Genomic DNA, 21,554 nt, shown 5'->3' with positions numbered 1-21,554 from the left:
ACTTAGAACTTACTACTTTTTCTTCACAAGTGCTCTGAAGTAATTACAGGAGAGTTGGTAAATTTTATAATAGTGAACTTTAGAATTATGCAAAATTTAGAGTTGTGTGCTAAAGTGAATTAAGAGTCTTTTAGGAACGTACTATACATATGCAAAGCTTTCTGTTAGAAAAGGTCAGATCAGAGGCAGCTGTAGAGCTCAGAGAGACAAAAGGAACAATCAGAGGCAGTAAAATATAAGTATGAATAGAGGTTACAGCAACCGTGATTAAGATGATCAATAAGAACAATTAACAAGATCAGAATTAGAAAGGGGATGCAGAATGGTGTTCCAATTTCTTCCTACAACACTTCCTCTACTGGGATGGAGATGAATTTGAAACCTTTTTCTGAAGGGATCTTACGTGAACTCAAAGTCTTCTAAGCATTACTGAGATTCTGCTGTCGGATTCTGTTATATATATTAAATATTCAAAGTAAGTCAACGTAAAACAGTGTCAGAGTCTGAAGGTATGCTGGGCTAATTCAATAGGATGAAAAATTATATACTACCCAAAAGCCGTAAGCTGATTCACTTTTATTTTTTCAATTAATTTCTTAATGAAATATTCCTGCTCAAGTTTCATCAAGGAATTCATGCACTACCTCCAGAATTCACAGTACGAAAACAACCTGCCTGGCACAAATCATTTTGGCTGAAGAAAGGAAATAGAATAGAAGTTACTGTTGGCTCCTTCAGTTGATAAAACAGATTATTTTGATCTTCAGGTCCTTTTGAGTTTCTCCTTCTGTTTATTTTAAGCATAACCATTTGGAAAGAAATACAAACATAATCTCTGTGAATTTCCAATATGAATATGAATGAAGTGCTCTCTCCTTCTCCCTCCTCCATCTCTGAATAGCATTCCTGTTACAAGAATACTAGACAAGAGAAAATCACCGTGTCTTTACACAAAATGTTAACCATAGCTGCTGCATTCATTATTACAGTATGCTGTTATGAAAATGAATCCAGGAATGTGTTATGTATGCTCTTGTCCAAGCTTTGAATTGCCATAGGATTTGACATCAATAAAAGCTCTGCTAACAAATCAAATGCAGTTTATGACGGAAGTGCGTATTTATTTTTAATTCCCCTGTTTTAAATCACAAAATATAACAAATTATAGTAAGCACTTCGGCAAGTCTCAGTAGATAGAAATTCCAAATACTCTCCTTTGACATCTACTAAAAGAGAGAATGGGATAGGTCAATGAATGTATATTAAAAACCATTCAGTATTAATAACAAGCTTTTACAAACAGCAGTGTTTAAAGGTTAACACATCTATGAGACTCCACATAGAAGAAATAATTTTAAAGTGTTGAAACACTGCAAGAAACCGTTTGCAATTTTTTTTTTTTTAATTTCCCTACCAGATTTGGGTGTAATAATTGTAGAATTTCAAGAGAAATACTTTGCTTTCCTGTTTTTAATAAAGAAAAGATCTCTGAAGATAGGTATTTATCTCATAGGCTTTATACCTATAGAATAAAGGCTCCAAAAAGGAAAAATACAACTTTCCAAAAACGAGTCTCTGGAAATGGGTATATGAGAATCAGTGTGCAACTAGAAGGAACATCCTCAATCATCAGTTATAGAGTCTTGCCATTATAGGAATACATCATATGGCACATTCACACATCTGTTAAACTCCAACATAAAACCAATTAAGATTTCTTGCTTATACCTCTCCTATTAGAAAGGCTGTTCTATATATAATCTACTTTCAGATAGTTTGAAACCTAATTTTGTATCCAGTTTACAACCATGTGTGGGCACATGGCTTTTCAGCTCAAGAACCTTTTTCTTGCCCCTATTTGCACCTTTTACATAGCAAGCCTGTTCTAATGTAGTGAAGGGTACATAGCCTACAGCTACAACCTTAAATAGGCTCTCCATACCCTGAAAATCCTGACAGTAAGTGTTTTCTGAAACCAGTCAAGTTCGACACACTTGTATTTCTAGATGATAAATGACCAGATCTGTGTTGTACAGTAACATTTATAAAGTAACAAAAGGCATAAAATGGTAACCAAGAGCTTAAATGAAGAGGAACACTATCACTGCTCTGGAATTCCTCCCCTTTTTCAAGTTATGGAGATCAAAGGATCACTTTTTCCCTTTGCAATATTCTATATTTACACATCTGCTACAAATAGCAGTAATGCTGTCTTGTGTTCTTTCTTTTTTTTGGGGGGAGGGGATAAATAAAAGGTGTACACAAGTAACACACAGACAGGTAAACAGTTAAAATACAAACAGAAGAAAAAGGAAGAAAAAGACTGGCATTCTGGTTTGATAACCCATGATTGTACTAAAATTAAGAGTGCACTTACGAGCACGAAGTATAAAGACGACTCTTTCAATAGCAGCTTCAAGGTGTTTCAAATGGTGTGAAGTTTAAAGAACTCCTCAGTATAGGTTATAGGTGGGTATGCATGGCTATCTAGGCAGAAATACGAGCATATAACTTCACTGTTCAGTTGAGTAGAAACCATGTATCATATGAAGTACACCATAATTCCAGAGACACTTTACAGATTTAAGCAAGAGATACTCTGCATATTTAAACATTTAAGATCCATTCACTGAAAGAACTTCATGCGAGAGTCAAAGAGAGACTCCATTAACTTCTGGTTGTATGAGAAGTATTTGCCTCTGCTGGTACTCCCTGTATTATGGAGCAAAGGAATTACCCTCCAATGCCCCGAAACTCTGACAGCACCCAGAGGGTGACAGAGGACTGTATACAGAAGGATATGGGGGCAACGTCCCTTTTCTATGCTTCTAGTATCCCAGAGGTTCCCTCTCATGCACTCCCCACTTCTGCCTCCCACCCCTGCCGTAACCTAAGATTTGGCACGAATTTCAGTCCTGTGAAAAAAGAAAAAAAAGAAAAAAACCTGCACGTCAATTCAGTAACACTTTGCTCCACTGGGTGAACTTAAATTAAAGGCAAGCTGGGCACAGGCTCCAGCATGCAGAGATCTGCTTCACCTCTCATGAGAGGCTAGACTTTTATTGTCATGTTCGGGGCGGGGGGAGGATTTGAAAATCCTCCACATCCCATGAAGGCAGGGGGAGGGTATTTTCAAGTGAAAGACAGAAGAAATCAGAGAAATTCTTTCCTATTTTCTTGTCTCACTAATATAAGTTGGAGATCGAAGGAGATACATAGATATATGTTTGCATACCAGAGCGGAAAGCAATTCCCAATCAGAAATAACAAATAGAGGCAATAAAGTTTAAAAAAGGAAAAAAAAATGGTGGCTTAGTGTGTTTAAGTCACATAAATCAAGAATAACTTGAAATAAGCAAAGCTACAATGTTATAAAACAGGTAAGAGTGAAGAAATATCAGTTCTCCTTTCTCCATGTAATTACATGAAGTATAAATGACTCAGTTTCTGAAACGAAAATACTCATTTGGGAAGCCTGTAAATATTCTTCATTTAAAATAAAACTTTCATCCTGACTTTCTTCCTTTAAGAACTAATTTAATCAGCAATTAAACTTGTTTTGGCAAGTTTGTTAGTTCAGATGGAGTATTCTGCTATATCGTAATTACATGGGTAATGAGGGAAGTGTTTCCTATATAACATCTTCTAAGAAAATAATATTAGTTGGCCTAGGCAAAGTGAAATTAAAATACTGGGCTAGAGCATAGAGGTACTGGAACCTCATAGCTTGCTTGATTAGCAGGAACTGCTTGCTTGATCAGCCAACAGTTCCTGCTATTTTGTCCTCAATAGCTTAGGTGTTTCTACCTGGAAAAATATTCCAAATTATTTTATCATTTTTGAAACTGTGAAATTGCATAATGCAGAGTCTTGTCTATATCTAAAGGAAGAGTAAGTGGCATATTTTTGTTAGGTGGACAGTGTTTCAAAGTTTTCAGAAAATAGGGTCTAGCTAGATATAGAACCCATTTTAAATAAACGACAGGATGTGGATGGGTGAGAGAGCATGAGTTGTGTGTATATATGTATCTAATACACAAAAGATAGCATTAATCACCAGGCACATGAAATTGAACATTGCGTTTGAGTTGCAAGCATCACTGTGATCAAAATAACGTTGAGAGCATAATGAAGGAAAACTTTCAGCTCATTTGCCAGACTATGATTATTTTTATTTCTTATGCAGACTTTTCTGGTAGGGGAGAGGAAGTAAGCAATACTTAATTGTGTCAATAATTTCAAAAGAATAACGGGGAAAAAAAAACATTGCCAGTTCACTCTTCATGCCATATCCACAGTTAAGCCAATTTATTCCTCTGGGTAAATCAATTTGTTTTCAGTGTAGATGGAATCATCATAGCAGTGTCACCTTCCTGGATTTACTGTCCATTAGATGCATATTCACACATTGCTGATTCACAGAGAGAGCTATTTGTCCATATACAGAGACTGACATGAGAAGGCTGACCTTTATTAAGATGAAACCAATTATTAAATGCACATTTTTGGTGTTATTCCTAATTGCTTAATCCAGCCTTGCTGAAATCTAGGGGAAAAGTGAGGCCACCTATTTAAAGCTTTCATCAGTGAAAAGCTTATGAAATTCTACTGAAAGTCTTTGACATTTGAAAATTACCTAGGAGTTTCTTCATTGAAGAATTACCAGTCTGCAAAGCATTCACACACAAAGTCAAAGAAAACAGTGCCTTCATTAGGTTCAGAGAGACTGTGGCTCTGTAAAGCTATTGTTTTTATTCCTTGCTTATACTACTACTGGTATCACAGTGCTAATGACAAAATTTTCCTTTAAAACTGGTTCATGACAAATTTTTAAAATTTAAAGGTTGATCTCCCTCCTTCCCACAAGCAAGGAATTAAACACATGACAGAGCCCATATAAACTGAACCAGAGGAGCAGTTATTCAGTGCTCCACCCTCCCCTTATTATCTGCAGTTTAATTATTGCTAGCTACCCCATTGCTTTGGGACCCACTCGTACTGTGGAAAGAGAGGAAATACTGAGATTCTGGTTGCTCCCAATCCAGTGGGGAACAAGTGCACCCACCTCTCCCTCATACCCTGTAAATAACTAAAGAAAGTTGGCCCTTTCCGAACATCTCTGCTCTTTGTCTCTAAGGTTTGATCTCTTTATGTCATAGTCCTTAAGTGCTACAGTACTGTACCACCATCAAACATATAACAAACCCAATCTGACTGTCCTGATATCAAGAAAATTAGAATAGAAGTATTTCTCTAAGATTATTTTGCTCACTAAAGGACAGAACAATATAATTTTTCTTTCCCATTGTCTTCTACACTGGGAAATTTATTTTTTCAGTGACCAGCTTTATCTTTTCAAAAGCAAGTGAAAAACAAAATAAAACTCCTGTCTTGTCAATTAATGAATTCCTAAGCTTAGTCCTCAATATTAAAGCCAACTCACTTGTCAATAGAGACTTCACAAGGTATCAACAACAGCCCTATAAAAATATAACTCCTGTAATATTTTCATGCAACAGATATCACATAAATTTCACACAGTCCAGTGTGAGCCCACAGACTTCATCACACAGCCCAGTTCATTAAAGTTATTGTACCTCATTCCTTAGATCGGCCTATAAGAATGAGCAAGACTATCACAAATTGTATGAAATAGAAACTGGGTCCAATGTCTAACAAATATCTAGCCTTTGATTCAAGTATCTTTCAAGGAACACCATACTGCTAACCCACCTACAACCTCTAGCGCAGAGAAAATGCAGGTGGATTTCTGCATGTCAGCCAATTCTAGCAAAGTTATACTTTTCCCCTCAGCGGCTCTTAAATCAACTAAAATGGCTGCTCTAAGCTCAAATGTCCTCATGTAGGCATTGTTCAGGCATTGTGAAACCTATGCAAACACCTACACACGCTATTTTGAATACAAGCACTTTATCTAGTCAACACCATCTTAAAATTTTATCATTTTACTGAGACTACAGTGTCTTATTACAAACTTTAAGAATCTGAACAAAGGAAAGAGTTGCCTAGTCTGCAGGTTAAAGTACTGATCTGGCCTGCAGGAGACTCAAGATCAAGTTTCTCTGCATAATTCACAGGGATCTACTTCAAACTCAGTATTTTGGCTCAAAGCTACAAGCTCAAGCTCACCTGAGTCAAGCAGGACACGAGTGTTTATTTCCCATATCCCAGGCCAGTGCCTTAATGATCTGTGGGCACATACAAACCTAGGTTTTGATCCCAAGCATCATCTGTCAGTTCTATGTCTACAAACTGCTCTAATGTTTTTGTTTCTGTTGAAAAAGAATCTCAAAACAAAATTGTCACTAAATGAAATTGACCTCTGTTAAATTTATATTCTGACAGATTATTGATTTGCCCAAGTTAAAGAGCATCTGAACATCTACAGAAGAAAAGGAATATAACTGTAAAATACAAAGCAAAACTTACTTTGTATTCCTTTTTCAACCAGCTAATCAATGCAATCTAAATTTCATGCTAATCAGCACAAGCAGTTAGCATGCTACACAGAAATCTTAAATGCCTACTGACTGAAGCAAAAAAAAAAAAAAAAAAAAAACCCTCTAATAATTACTCCAGATACAAATACTGCACAAAAACATGAACTTCATACAAATTTTAGTGATGATAACAGAAGAGACCACTGAGTTTGTGACACCAAGAACTATTTCCCAGTAAATTTTTTGTAGAACTCACTGGAGACCCTCAGCTGGTTAGGCTGCTCAGACTCTCTAGCTTCAGTCACCAGGCATTATAAATGCAATACACACACACAAAATGCTAAGGGAAAAAAAACAAAACTTAACCAAGAAAAATAGAATAAATATACAAAATGCTAAGGGAAACAAATAAGAACCCTGAAGGAAACAACAGCAAAACCCCAGTTGGCAAGAGAAATAATCAGAAGCCATCTGAAAAATTCCAAATGCTTGAGAAGTAATTTGCAGGATCCTGATGCTAGTTAATTTTTTTTTTTTTTTGGGGGGGGGGATAGGTTTAGAGAGATTCTCAACAAAATATGGTAGATACATGTGCAGAAGCAAAAATTTTTGCCTTAGCTCCACTAACAATACACATTTATACGAGTGTGCATATATATAGATCAGAGGTAAAGTGTTGGGAATGGAGCTCAACGAAACTTTGCAGCCCCTCCCAAGGTGTGTGTGTAATTTGACAGTATTAATAAATCCTACAGTTTCCACATATGTCCTTACTCCTATCACCTGCCATATGAGATCAGAGAAGTTATCTAAAACAGGCACTATCATTGGATTTCCTAACTTAGTCACTCCAAACTGATGGAGGCCAATTTATCTATAATATTGAGGCTGTTTTAAAGTTCAAGCAGGAAGGTGAACAGATGCAATACTAACAAGCACGGTACAGGCACATAGAGTAAAATATTTGTGTATGGTCTACACTGTAACCTTTCCCTTTATTACAGAAAAAAACTACTGCAAAAGGAAGCCTGGCAACACGCATTTCAGAAGCGCAGATCAGCAAACCAATTATCAATCCATCAATTGATCATAGCTAGTCTTGGGAGCAGTTTGCTCTTGGAAATGAAGGTCTATGCAGATGGTATGCATGTTCATGACTTGCAGAGCATCTGCACAGAATAGATAATTAGACAAGTAGAAGACAGGAACGCAGTAACTAACTCAAGGAAAAGTAGAGTAGGTAAATGCATACAGAAATTTAATGATTTACTGCTGCACTGGTATATGAACTGAAATATTAAATGAATTCTAGTCTGTATTTATTTTTTCTACATTTTAAGAGGATTTTTTTTTTTTTTTGATAAAAACAGTTGCCTGTCTCCTTTTATCAAATAGTCACAGTAGTCAGAGGAATTTTAAATTAAACAATAAATGAAGCAGTGTATATTGATGTTTATTTAACGAGCCATTAAGTGTGTTCTGACTCTGAATGGAAGACATCTCTTACATTTACGGAAGAACAATGGTTCAGTTTTTCATTTCCTTTTCACAGGACGAGATTTTAGGAAATTCAAAAGTAGGGTAATACTTGAAGAAAATTCAAGTTAAGGTATGAAAATAGACTGCTTGGATGCTGACCAGCCTTTTCTTTATAATAGCTGCATGCTAGAAACAAATAGCAAGGACTACTAGTTTGAACGTTTGTATGCCTGCAGTAGATTAATTTAAAAGACTGGTTCTCCTTGTTTTTCAATATTACTACAGTCTCTTCTCTTATGTGTATTAGAAATGTTGGAATTTTTTTTGAAAAAGTAACTAAACATCTCAGTTGAGCTGTAAAGGTTGTCTGTGGTGCAACCGTAACATCCTTGGTATTGAAATGCTAAACATCATATAAACAGGTTTGGTCTGGCCATTTAATTAGGCGAATGAAGGTAGAAACCATCTACGCACACTAAGTAAGATCATCCTGGAGCACAGCATTTCCAAACAGGCAGTGCAGGAGGTGACCCTCCTGAGGCACAGGGGGATGGCACGGAGGGGTGCAAGCCACAGGCCCGCACACCGTGGGGCACTCCAAGGCTGATGATGACACCGCCCGGCATGGTCACAGCAGTGCCGCCGGCAGGGACCCCACAGGGCTCACGAGCCGACCAGATGGAAGGAGCTTCCACGGTCAAAAGGGATATGCAAATCCTCTGGGATTTCTATGCAGCCTGTCCGCAGCACAAATGACTCACTGACAAACTCCTCCCCTTACGAAACCAAGGCAGTCCTCATCTGCTGAAGGGCATGAATGAGTTCAGTTAAAATCGATGTTTATTTTGATCGGCCCCTGAACGTGCAACTGGCTCACTGAACGATGAGAGAGGGTTTGGGATTTTTTTGGAGCGGAGGGAGGCTGGCAGGGCAAGAAAGCTTTCAGGAAGGCTCCAGGTGCTGCGACCTGACGATCCTGTTATATGTGTGCATCCCTGCCCGCTCATTTGAGAAAGGTGGCTTTCCAGCCGAGCCCACAACAAAAATGTTTTTTCCAGGTCTAATGCCATGGAAGTACGCAGCCAAACGTGCTGGAGGAAAGGGTAGGCCGTGCGCTCTACTGCTAAGAGCCCCAGGCCCACGCCTACTGGCTGTATCCAGGCTCGCCACCATCAATACAACTGGTGCACATAAATCGTGAATTAACAGAGCAGAATAACAGCGATCTTTCGAGCTAACCACGATGCCATGAAGGCCCCACTTTAGAAATAACGGAGGTATTGTTTTGACCCTTTCCATAGCCTGTATAACTCCTCACAATCGAATACAATTGCAAATAACTTAATTAGCAATTAATGCTTTCAATTGGAGTCTATTCACAAGATTTCAATTTTAACTGCATAAGAAGTGCAAAGTGTCTGTTAATCCATTTAGAAAATCACTGAGGACAAAGGAGAGACTGACATATATGCTGGATCTCTTTAAAGAATCTGGTTTTAAATTATTTTCCACTCAGACTAATTAACAGATTTACTTACAAATTCTCAGAAAAATCATCAAGCATTCAGAGGAATTTTTACAAGTATTTTATGATATTTTTCTTACATAATAAAGTGGCTGAACCACTATTTCCTACGCAGAAATGCACACAATTTACAAGCAATTGTTCCCTCCCTGATTTAAAACTGTACAAACACGCTAACAAACCCATTCACTGGCTAATTTCTTCCTAGATTTGTATTTTCTTCTGTAATATGACAGTGAAAGTGTTTTCTGATATATATACAGCATTAAAAATAAGCTAATTAAGTCTGTAGCCATTCCCTAATCATGATTGTAATTCATTTTCTGCTAAATTTACCTCTTCTGGTGTAACAGTTTGAAAAGATGGTTAACTCTCTTGGACACGACTGCCATTTTCATGACTGCTTTACACCCGGATTCTAACACAGACGATTACACATGCTTCCTTACCTTTGAGCACTTCATTAGACATCTACAGCGCCCTTGGGGCCCTCATGTTGTTAAAATTAAGCACATTCATAGGTCTTTTCAGGATCCGGGCCTGAATATTTAGAGAACAATGTGATTAAAAATTTTTAGCAGTCATAGATCATCCATGCAGCTGAAGTATAGACAAAATTAGGCAGACTAATTCATTCAGGACTATTTTAGTGATTCAAATTTCATACAAGATACGCTGAATTGTGTGACTTGTTATATCAATTTGGCAGCCTGGGTGATATAGTATGCATTTTGTTTTTAATAAATCCCTCAAACCGTATTCAGTTTAGATCTCTAAAGTAAGCTACTTATACCAGGGAACACTATAGATTATCAGATAAGTGTTCTGCAAATTTATACGTTTCTCAAGATTTCAATGCAAGGATTTCTTTGCTCTTTTGTTTCTATGTTCAATAGCTTATTTTAAAAGATTAATTTTCAAGTATTTACAACTCCTTTTAAAAGGATAATCATCTTTGGCGTGCCAATATCCACAAATAAAGCTGACTACTGATAACATTTATATAACGTTCATTGTTTACAGGTATCTTCCATCTCAGATGTAATTATAAATGACATACCTAATTCTTAACATGCTTTAGTTGATTATACCAAACACTCAGTGTCTACATAGAATACATACTTGATATAATTTCAACATATACCTCACCCCCACAAGCTTGAAAAAGCAAAACAAAGGCCATTTCCTTTATTAAGGACAGCCAAATCACCAATATTTATTTATTTAAGAAAAAATTATCAGATAGGACCAGAGGCACTGTGGCACTGCAGCCCTAATATACGTTAATGTACATCAAGCATATTCATGAAAACATGCTCATTATATCTTTTAGAAAACAACACAATAAATATTTTCCTTCTTTTGGAAAGGACCACATCAAAGAGTCCACAGTAGATATTCATTCTGGAGAGCCCTAGATGAAGGTATTAAAAACTGGAACTGAATGTCAGGAGAGGCAAGGTTTCCTGTGACAGTTTTACTTATTAAGTACTACAGAATTCACGAATACTTGGTATATTATCAGCGTAACTCACTAATAAACTAGGATTAGGTCATCCACTCCTAAAGTCTTATTAGCTTGTTGGAAAACAGAGCACTTACTTAAATACACTTACTTTTAAAGGTAGTTTAGAATAACATACCGAGTTAGACACAGAAAAAGAGGAAAAAGACCAGCTGATACTGTAATTTAAAAGATTCTATTATTCTGTACATACAGCCATCAATGGACTAAGTTATGCTTGCTCAAGCAATTCCAATACTGATGTTTACCAAGTCCAAGGCTTAAAAGATTAGTAGAGTTTTGATAGGTAATTTCATTTAATTTCAGTGCTTGCTTTAAAAAAAAAAGTTTTGATGCATCTTTCTCTCTATATTAGTGTGTCTAAGCAAATGTGTCTTGTACTGTTAATTTCCTTTCAAGTAGAAAGCTTTCAGAACTTATTTAAAAATAAATTCAAAAGATACAAGTTAGCTTCCTCTTCATACTCACCTTTATCAGCCATTATGTTAAATTCAATGTTTGATATTAAATGGTAGTAGCATTGCAGATTCACAGGCTACCTAGAATTATATTAATTTAAGTAGATCATCTAAAGAGATTGTTTTCTTATGTATGCATTTCAGTCATGCTTTGTAATTTTTGCCTCCTCTTGTCTGAATGTCTTCTCTACACTATGGTTTTACCTCTTGCCTCTCAAATTGGATTGAAAACCAATGAATAGAGGGCTACAGACTCTCCAACAAAGACTTACAGAAGTGAGAAATAGTTTTCACCAGATAAATTCTACAAAAAGAAGAAAAGTACCTGAAAAATAACTTCAGAAAACATTTGTTATGCCAAAAGTACTGTTTGGTTCACAATGAAGATTTCCTAGATTGTTTATTACATTTTCACAAGCTTTAGTAACTGTGCAAATTGTAGCAGGATTTCTTTGAGATATCATTGGCAGCCAGAACATCTCTAGAAATGCCATCCTGAAGACAATGCATACCTTTTCTCCCTTTCCACTCTTTTTCTCCTTCCCCCTCCTCTTGCATCTATCCTGCAGTTCAGCCGCAAGAAAGATGTTAGTCAAGCAACAATGACCCACTAGTTCCATTTGCAAACCTCCTGATGAGACTGCCATACCTGTGAACCTGCACTGGCAAAACATTCAGCTCCAGTATAGTGAAAGAAAGCATAAGTGCAATTAATGGAGAACATTTTCCTACACTTAGCCCACTGCTGGCTGCTACTAATTCTGTAGTCATGCAGAGGTTATTATGAATTAAACTGTTCCAAAACCTGGACACTCAAAACCTCTATGCTCATCTAATGCCCTCTACAGACTCAGGTCCTTCTTTTTCAGTGTAGGATGTGAAATTTTTCACACACCCATAAATTACACATGTGCTTTCCCTTTAACCTCACTAAGGCTTCTCAAAGATCAGCAGTGTGTATCAGATCAGCGTATGAACCATTTCCCAGTAACATAACAGACCAATGTATGAACCTTTTCCCAGTAACATTGTCGAAAACGTTCACTTTGTCACACTAGCAAAACGGGCTTATGGTAACTCACACTTTTTCCAGGAAAATGGGCAGTACATATCACTAGCACATGTATTTTTTTTTTAACTAAGCATTCAAGAGTAATTATGCTAATTACTAAAATGCCTTTTTGACAGCATTGGTATCAGTAGAGCTAAATGATCACTACCAAAGAGCAAACCCACAACTTTTTCCCTTTATTTCTTAATGAATTTGCTTCATCTGTGCCACATTTTGATCATGTTTGGTTTTGCATGACTGAACTTTACTGGCATATCCCTAGGTTCATTGGGCAATTTGAACACTGCAGAAGCATTTATATTTTGACAAAGACATTACATGTATGAATATTACCTGTATGTTTGTCTAATCAGAGAACAGAAACAGTATGATACATTGTAACACGTCCAAACCATCGTAAATGGATAATTCCTATGCTGAATACTTAGGAAGCAATTAGCAACTAATGAGATTTTATAGATTTTACAGAAAAAAATGAGAACTCATGCTACAAGTGAAGAACTTGGAAAACTGGTTAAACTGTCACAGAGAATGTATTACATTAGAGGACAGAAGACCACCTGTTAAATTGCCCCTTCTTGGATGAAGGGACACAGTCCTGTTGAAATGATTAAATTACATAGTCTAAAAACGATATCCTTCCAAGATTTTTTTTTTTCTCCCCTAGGTACTACCTAGGACTACCATGAGGCATTTCAGATGAGTTTATTGAAATTTTTTCCTCATCAACCAGGATAAAGTCATTGTGCACAACACTTGCTCATAGAAACCAACAATGGCAGTAATTTCAGACAGAACAGACAGCCGCCCCACAGCATAGTATTTTCTCATTACAGTTGTATGCATACAAGTTAACTACTTTAATTAGTTAAGTACACGGAAGTAATGGTCTGCAATTAAATACAATGCCTAATTACAGCTCTATAACTAATAACTATGACTCTGATTGAATAAATATGACGTCTGGCATAAACACTTAGAAAGCATGAGAAAAGCAAGGTTCAGTCACTCATCCTGCATACGGCTCGAGCCTACATTCTCGTATTTCCTTTTCAGAAGAATCTCACTATTAATCTTGTTTTGTTTTTTTTTAAAATACTTTTGCACGTATGGCACCATATGGCATACAGAGAGAATATTTAGTGTTGAAAATAGGACTTTACAGGTAGCAAGCATTATCTGATCAAGGATCTACCAAATGAGAAAAATATTCTCTCTGTCCCTTTTCTGTGCGAGTGAAAACATCTAAACATTTTTTTGTCCCCACATGCAACTCATTACCACAATACCGTGTCCTTTACAAGCAGGGTGCAGTCATGAACCTATCACACTGAAATAAATTTTAGCACAGCCCTTTGTTGCCAACTACTTTCCTGAACCATTTTCAATTTGGGTGTACAGACTATTCAGTCCTAGAAAATAATTCTTAATTATCACCATTATAAAAACAGATTTAAAAAGGAATGGTGATTACCCACCATCTGGAAATGTACTCAAGCTGTCAAAAGAATCTGTGGATAGCTCCAATATACAGTATTCAGATTTCAGCAGGAAACCAGACTTGGTCAAGGGGGAAAGGATTCATTCAGATTTACACATTTTTTAAAATGTGTTTGGCATATCAAATAAAGTTCAAAGTTAAGTGAAACAATTTCACTTTAAGGGGACTTAATAGGATGCATATTAATTTGATACACAGTATACATTAACACGCAAAAGAAAGAAATGACTTAATGCTGAAAAAATTCATAAAGTGCCAGAATAGTGACGAGTACATGACAGATATGACAAAATAAGGGAGAAAGGAGGGACAAGGAACAAAAGAGAAAAATTAAATAATCACCCTTCCCCCTACCTCCTAATGCATAGATGAAAATGGAAACACAGACTGACTTCTCCGAGCAATTAAGGATCCGGAGAGTTCCCCTGCAAACAACCAGACCTTGCGAGCGCCTGTTGCGGTACCTTTGGCTCTGCGTATCCTGGCAACCGGGTCTTCAGAGACCCCTGGTGGGGACAAAACTGGTATTAAGCAGTCTTCCATGTCTAACAACCTGGCACGGTTTCCATTAGCTCAGATAAAAACACAATTAAGCACATTTGCTTGCCCACTAATATACAGTAAGGAATGAGAAAATGAGGTTCATCCTTACTGCTGGTATTTGGTATGTGCAAGCTGTAAATAATGTGCATTCACATAGCCACTGTCCTGGGGAAAGGAAAAAAAAAAAAGAAATTGTACTTAACTGTGCAATAAGAAAAAACACATTGTGTGTAAAAGTGTTCTGGTGACAAAAATATGCAGTTACAACAGATGACAGGAGAATGGATTTCAGTGAATAGGACACTGATCTCTGAGCGTATGAAAAGGCACCGTGGAACCACAGGTAAGCAAACACCGACGTGACGGAAACCTATCGCGGCTGCTGCAACGTAAAGGACCGCTAGGACTACGCTACCACGAGACAGGGCAGACAGGGGTAGGTGTATTGCTTCTTCAGGCTGAATGTGAGCAAGTCTAGAGAAGATCTTTGATTCATTGCCCTTTATGTGTTATTTCAATGAAACGGTATTTTTTACAGAAGAAAACTGATAAAGTAAATAGCAGCCGGAATGTCATAAGACATCTCTAGTTTCTTCAAAGACAAAAAAAAGTATTAAAAAAAGGTATTACAGTTCTAGGTTGTTGTACTTATATATTCATCTTACCTTATTAATCCATTCCAAGGGGCGAAGGGGGACCTAGCCATGGATGTGTTCATTTTCCCAGCATGTTCATGAAGTTGGACAAAAGTTGAAACACCTTATAATGGAACATATTCCAAAGCTTCATGAAATTGCCACACTGAGCTCTCTTATTCCAGGCTTGTGAACAAAGTAGAGTGAAGTTTGCTTTATAAATTGCCTGAATCCTTCCTTCCTCTCACTCTCCTCATAGACTTTGTTACTTTCATTGTTGCACTTCCCAGCATTTCCCCCTCGCTCCTTTCTACCCTTCCTCAAAATATTCACTGATTTTTTTCTTCCCTAGCAGCTCATTTTCTTCCTGAAAAAGATTTCCCAAGGCCTGTCCAATTAAATAGACATCCAAGAAAAGCCATAGACCCAGCTAGCTTTATAGCTAACCCCCTCTGCAAGTAACAACAACAGAGCCTCAGAGTATTTGAGGCACAGCTCAAAAAGTAAACATGCAGACCCCACCTCACACTATCTCAGGAGGCCCCAGCAGGAAATTGGAACAAATGGTTAAAAATATATATATATATATTTATTCTGCTTACATTCTGTAAGGTGACTTGGAGAACCGCATGCTGTTGTAGATTTTGTGTACAGCCAAAAGACACAAGTGAATATGCAGCTGAGCACAGGCGCAGCGATTAAGAACTGCAGGGTTCGTACCGTGCTCTGCCGGGCCAGGTCTTGGCCCCGCAGAGCTCCAGATGCGACACCCCAGCAATGGGGGTACATGGAGGGGCACCATGCATCGGCCCAGAAGCGGCACAACACGAGGACACCCCTCAACAAGTCCACCTGATGCCATGAATATTTCTTCCAATCCACCTAACCTGCTTGGAAATATTTTGCAAAAACCCACACACCACCAAAAGGACGTGTGATGTGACGGAACAGCAGAAAGGCTGTTTTCAAAAGCTGTGTCCCTTACCACTGCTGCACTGCCAGGAGACTGTTGGAGCCAGCTGTCCTCCAGGTCTGCTCACATGCCTTCAGCCGACCAGTTAAAATTACTCAAGAGAGAAAGCAGATGTTGCCCATCCATTCCTTTCCTGCCCCCCCAACACCACTTTCCTGACAAAACTCCAAAAAAAAAGTTCCATTTTCTCATTGAAGATACTCAATTTTCAATATTGTAGCTGAATATATTCTTAATTGAAGTTCCTTGAACATTTTGAGTGACCTATAAGTTCATTTTTAAGAGCATTTCAAATAATTTTCACTGTTTGGGTTGAAAATATTCCTACACGCAAAAACATGCATCAGGAATTAAAATGTTGTGCAAGAAGTTGTTAACTGTAAATATCTGTAAAATATGTAAGTTCAATGGGCTTTGGATTCTATCTTGAAAGACAATCAAGACATATTTGTTTGTTCTCCATTAACTGCAAGCCTTATTAGGCTTGCAAGAAAATAGATACTCTCATATTATGGGCCAATACTACTATAAAATAGCTGGGCAATGAACTAATAAGGTTAATCATCACAGAAAAAAATTCAGTCTCAGGACATTTCTTACAGCATACATCAAAGCCTTTCCATGGAGTATCATCACTTATCAAATTCCTTCCTCCTTACCTCCAGAGAGGTTTTATTCTGTACTTATGGTTGTATTAAATTTTCTGAACTGCAGATAATTTAGTAAGGTACATACCACTTCATAATAGATTTTCCCCATACCCAAGAGATTTCAAAGAGATGAGACCAGAAGATTTGAGAAAGAAAGCATGTTTCATAATTAACAAACTAATAATTGTATACATTCATTCTCATAGCTAAGCATAATGAAGCTATCAATTCAGGTTTGGCGACATTAGACATCCCCTATGCCTCATCATACCACCTCCTTAAGCATGCCTTTTCCTCTTCCTCCAGTCCCCTCCATCAACCTCTCAGACATCACCCAGGGCTTATCGCCAGGAACGGCTCCTGCTGAACATAGTGGGCTAAGGGAGGGACAAAACAGACACGTTCTGGGACTGGAGTACAGATTCCACCATGAGTCCATGCAAATAGCTCTCACAAACCCCTTATTAGCTTCAACACACAAACCCAAATAAAAGCATTTTATTCTTTTCTCTGACATTGGAACCTGACCAGAATGCATGTGCACAATTTCAAAAATAAAATAATAGTTAAAAACAAATGGATTAATTCAGATTCCTACCGTCCAATTTTAGATTAGACAGGAAACAGCGTACAGTTACCCAAAGATGATTACTGATCCCTAAATGGTTAAAAGTGTTAGAGTAGGTAATTTTCATTTTTTTTTAAGCTATAGTACTCATATTTCTGCCACTACTCAATTGAAAAATATGGATTTAACACAAACATTATTTACAAAACCCCACTGCAGTGCACACTCTCTTTCTACAGTATGCCCACCATGATTCTCCACATTACTCAAGCTGAAAAGCAAGCAATTTAACTCCAGAAGAAAGAGCCATTCTCTATACTCAATGATGATTTTCACATCCTTTCCAGAAGCCAATATTTATAGATATTTCTCCTGTAATCTGCAGGCTTTCCTCTTCCATGCCAGGGACCAACAATCTCAGGCAGAACTTGGAGGTTTTTTCAATTCTGTACTGATGTAAACAAACACAATATGGAAACCCAGCACTAAAGCCCACAGTAAATGAAGATACCCTTTGGGACGACCTTAGTAGTCAGTGCAGCAGGTCTGCGATGATCATTTAAGTATCTGTTCATTTACAGTGTACTTATTAAAATGTTTTGAAAAATAAAGTTACACTGCATGAAGGTAGTAAATAACATCAATCTAACAAAGTTATTTTCAAATAAATATGATTAATAGACAACTTTAGATGGTCTTCCCTGAGTAAATGCATGCTGGACAATAGTCAAAATCTCTTCTTCATGACAAGCATTGCAAGCATTGCATCTCATTTATAGGTGAAAGCAGCCAGCCTTTTTCACAGTAAATCTGATTCAAAGTTCTTTGCAACTGAACTTGCTTGGAAATTTTTATACTAACTGTCATGGGATAGGGAAAAAATACACATTTCTTAGATAAAACTCATGGAAAAAAAAAATCCTTTGAGAGCTATCAAAACCACCTCTAAACCAGTACCTAAAGCATCTCTACAACATTGCTAAAATCAGGGAGGGTATGCTGGGGAATTACTGCCATATGCTTGCCTTGTCCTTATATTCTTAGCAGTCACTCATAGCCTCAGAAACAGGATATCAGACAATGCGTGCCTGGACTGTAAGTAATATGGCAATTATCGTAAACTTTGTTTGTTCTTAAATGATCATCACTATTTCATCAAGAAGTACTAAGTGTTTTCTTAGGCGTACCCTTTCTTGCAGCAGGTGCTTTAAAACTGGTATAAAGATTTTCCTTGCACCAGTAACGTACTTTTTGCAGACACTGTTAAAATCCTTTCCAACCTAGCTAAAGTCACAAATGCCTTTACAAACTTTAGAGCTGGGCAATTATGCTACCACAGCCTGTGTCGTTCCTGGACATATGATAACTGGACATCAGCAAGATTTAATCTCATAACTACTTCCAATAGAAGCATCTTTTCTTCTGGGACCATAGGAAGGAAGCCTTCCTTTGCCGTTCTCATTGCCATTGCTGTACAGGAGGATGCTAAACGTATTTGGAATACAGTATGATAAATGCAGAAGGACGAAGAGAGGCAGAGACTAGCTGCGCATTCAGAGTGGAAAGACAGGACCAGAGAGGTTAAGCTGGCACATGAGAAAACAGGAAAGAAAAGCTGTAAAGGGAGGAACTGGAATCCTTTGAAACAACCTTCCCCTGATGCCCAGCAAACACCTCGGAAGCCACTTAGCAAATAGCTTCTGGTACTCACTTGATGCCCACAGCCATTAAACATCGTGCACTCCACTATCTCAGGTGGTACAGATTGTGCTGTGGGTCTAGAGAAACTAGTCTTACTGATTACCTGAATCAGGAGATGGTTAACAGGTAAATAGGTTAATGGGATAAAATGCTGGAAATTTATTGTAATTCTCTTACAGAAAGTTAAGGTTCAAGACAGGCATTCACAAGTTAGGAAATACCAATGTTTCAGATTGGTCATGCTGCTGAAATTCTGCCCCTTTATAAGTATACATAATAACACAGCCTTTAATTACACATTTGCATCCTATTTTTAGCATAGACTCCATATTCAGAGCTCAGGATGGATGGTGCTCAGGTCATGCTATATAGCATGACACAGCTTTTTTATTTATTTTTATTTTTTTTAAATCTACAGCACCTGCCTTATTCATTACAAAAAATCAGAAAAAGTATGACATGATGCTTAGGGGGGAAAAAAAAAAAAGAATAGGCAGTTCAAATTACAATGTGAATTAATAATTGTCTTATTTTGGCCATAGTCTCTCTGTGCCCAAGCTCCTTTTTGCAAGGTGAACACAACCCTGTCATTTTTACCTAAAATAGTATTGTGAAGCTAATTTCATTAAATATTGTAAATCACTCAAATTCCATGGTGATAAATACCACAGAAAACCCATGAGGGAAATTAATAATTCTGTATAAAGCGCACCACTTCGATGGAATATAGTAAGTATAGCATATAACCCACAACTTAATGATGAACATAATGAAGAATCATTTAGCAGTTCCCCATTCAGTGAATGCTGTCCCTCCTGTGCAGTGATGAATGCTAAGGTCTCACAGAAAGGCTGATAGTAAACAATTATGTAATTAATGACTACAGCAACACATGCACAAACAGGAGATCACAAGAAAACTGAGTGGCAACTTTAACTGCAACCTCTTCTTGACTTCCGAGTTTGACTTTGAAACTCGAAGGTTCTTTTTCTAGGACTTTACATGCAAGTGTTACATAAATTATTTGAAGTATTTGGCCTAGCACTAAGAACAAGCCCAGACAGCACATACATATTTTGGATTAACATACATATTTGTAGCATACTTATACTGCATTCTGTGTTAGACAGCTGAGAGAGAAAATTGCTTAGGACTGAACTGAGCCTAAGAGGAAAAATTATGCATTACAGATTGTACTTACACTCATACACTTTTCAGTCAGTAACTGACCTTTAAGTGCTTTTTGTTTTCCTTGAGATAAGTTTAAGCTGGCATAATCGTGTCTTTGAATAAAAACCTGTAATAGCTGCATTTTGTTCTTGCTGCATGTACCCTCATCGAGCCCTAAAATAAAGTTTATATAAACATCATACACAGGTCCTTCTACTGCAATTGATGGACGATAAATGGATTTGGGTTTGATAGGAAACCCCACTGCTGAGAACAGAGTAAGGGCATGGGGTATACCACATGAAAAGGGTAAGAACACTGTGAGACATAAGGTCCAACAGTCAGACACCTGGGTGAGCACCTACTCTTTTTGTGTGCCATAAAATACGCATTTTAAGGAGCACAGGCTTTTCTTCTACAATAAAACTCCCTGTCTATGTGTGGATCAAAACTATAGATGGTCCATAAATTGTAGTGACAGCGTTACAACCTTTTGTCAGTGTTCCTCTCAGTTTTATTTCAGGGTCTTGCGGGTACATACATATAAGAAATGCAATTACCAAAAGGCTTTTACACAGAGCAACTGTTAGGCTAAGTTAGTGCATCCTGCACAGCAAAACAATTCAATGAAACCACAACACTTGGAGGTCACTTTCTGACTGAAATTTTTATGATAGTAAGTATACACACTAATATAAAATTAATTGTTTTCTATTCATTTCTACTTTGGTCTTTTTCCTTTCTTTGGTCCGCCAGGAAAGACAAAGGAAAACAAGTTAAAAATTGAACTGCATTTCTTGGTTTTTTTCCTATTTAAATGGACTTTTGACCAGTTTTTCCTTTCATTTTGTATTGGCTTTTCCAGTCTACAGATCTGTTTGATAAAACTTCATTTTTCTCTGTTTTGGCTGTTGTGGTTCCTCTTTAGATCCAACAACCCCAGCTCCATTTATCCTCAAGGCATGCAGCATTTGCCAGGATTACAGCAGCACCCAGCCTTCCTGAGGCTCTAAGGACAATGGCGGAAATTTTGCTAAGCACTAGGTAAAAATATGCTGCAAGATACTTGCACCACAAAGAGCTGGGGACGTTCATTACTTATGTTCACATTTGAGCCACAGCTTGAGCCCAGGCTTGCAAGCCGTGCACTTTTAAGACTCCTGGCTTCCTGAAGGCACTGGGAACATCTCCAGAGCAAAATTATTTCCAAAAATCTTAATTCTACTCAGTTCTTAATTCTACTCCACGTTCCTTCTAGAGAACACTTGAGCATTTCATCTAATTACCAGTTAT

At 37.4% G+C, this 21,554-nt stretch overlaps 1 long non-coding RNA gene across 7 annotated transcripts in view; it reads right to left on the bottom strand.

Annotated features, from left to right (window-relative positions):
- The window catches only part of LOC104144066 (uncharacterized), a 269,311-nt gene that overhangs the window by 43,633 nt on the left and 204,124 nt on the right, over nucleotides 1-21,554 (bottom strand). The window contains exons 1-3 of one of the 7 annotated variants that reach the window (XR_694049.2): nucleotides 14,376-14,476; nucleotides 9,915-10,005; nucleotides 2,378-2,487 (exon numbers count right to left, since the gene is read on the bottom strand). The exons of 4 other annotated variants lie outside the window; for them this stretch is intronic. This is a non-coding gene — a long non-coding RNA (uncharacterized lncRNA). Of the gene's footprint in view, nucleotides 1-2,377; nucleotides 2,488-9,914; nucleotides 10,006-14,375; nucleotides 14,477-21,554 lie in introns of those variants that run through there. 2 more of the 7 variants (XR_011134967.1, XR_694050.2) reach the window with 2 other exon arrangements.

Source organism: Struthio camelus, chromosome 1 (assembly GCF_040807025.1).
Source record: "Struthio camelus isolate bStrCam1 chromosome 1, bStrCam1.hap1, whole genome shotgun sequence".
NCBI classification, from domain to species: Eukaryota; Metazoa; Chordata; class Aves; order Struthioniformes; family Struthionidae; genus Struthio; species Struthio camelus.
The sequence above is the reverse complement of the archived record's forward strand: the minus strand, read 5'-3'. Positions and strand labels throughout refer to the sequence as shown.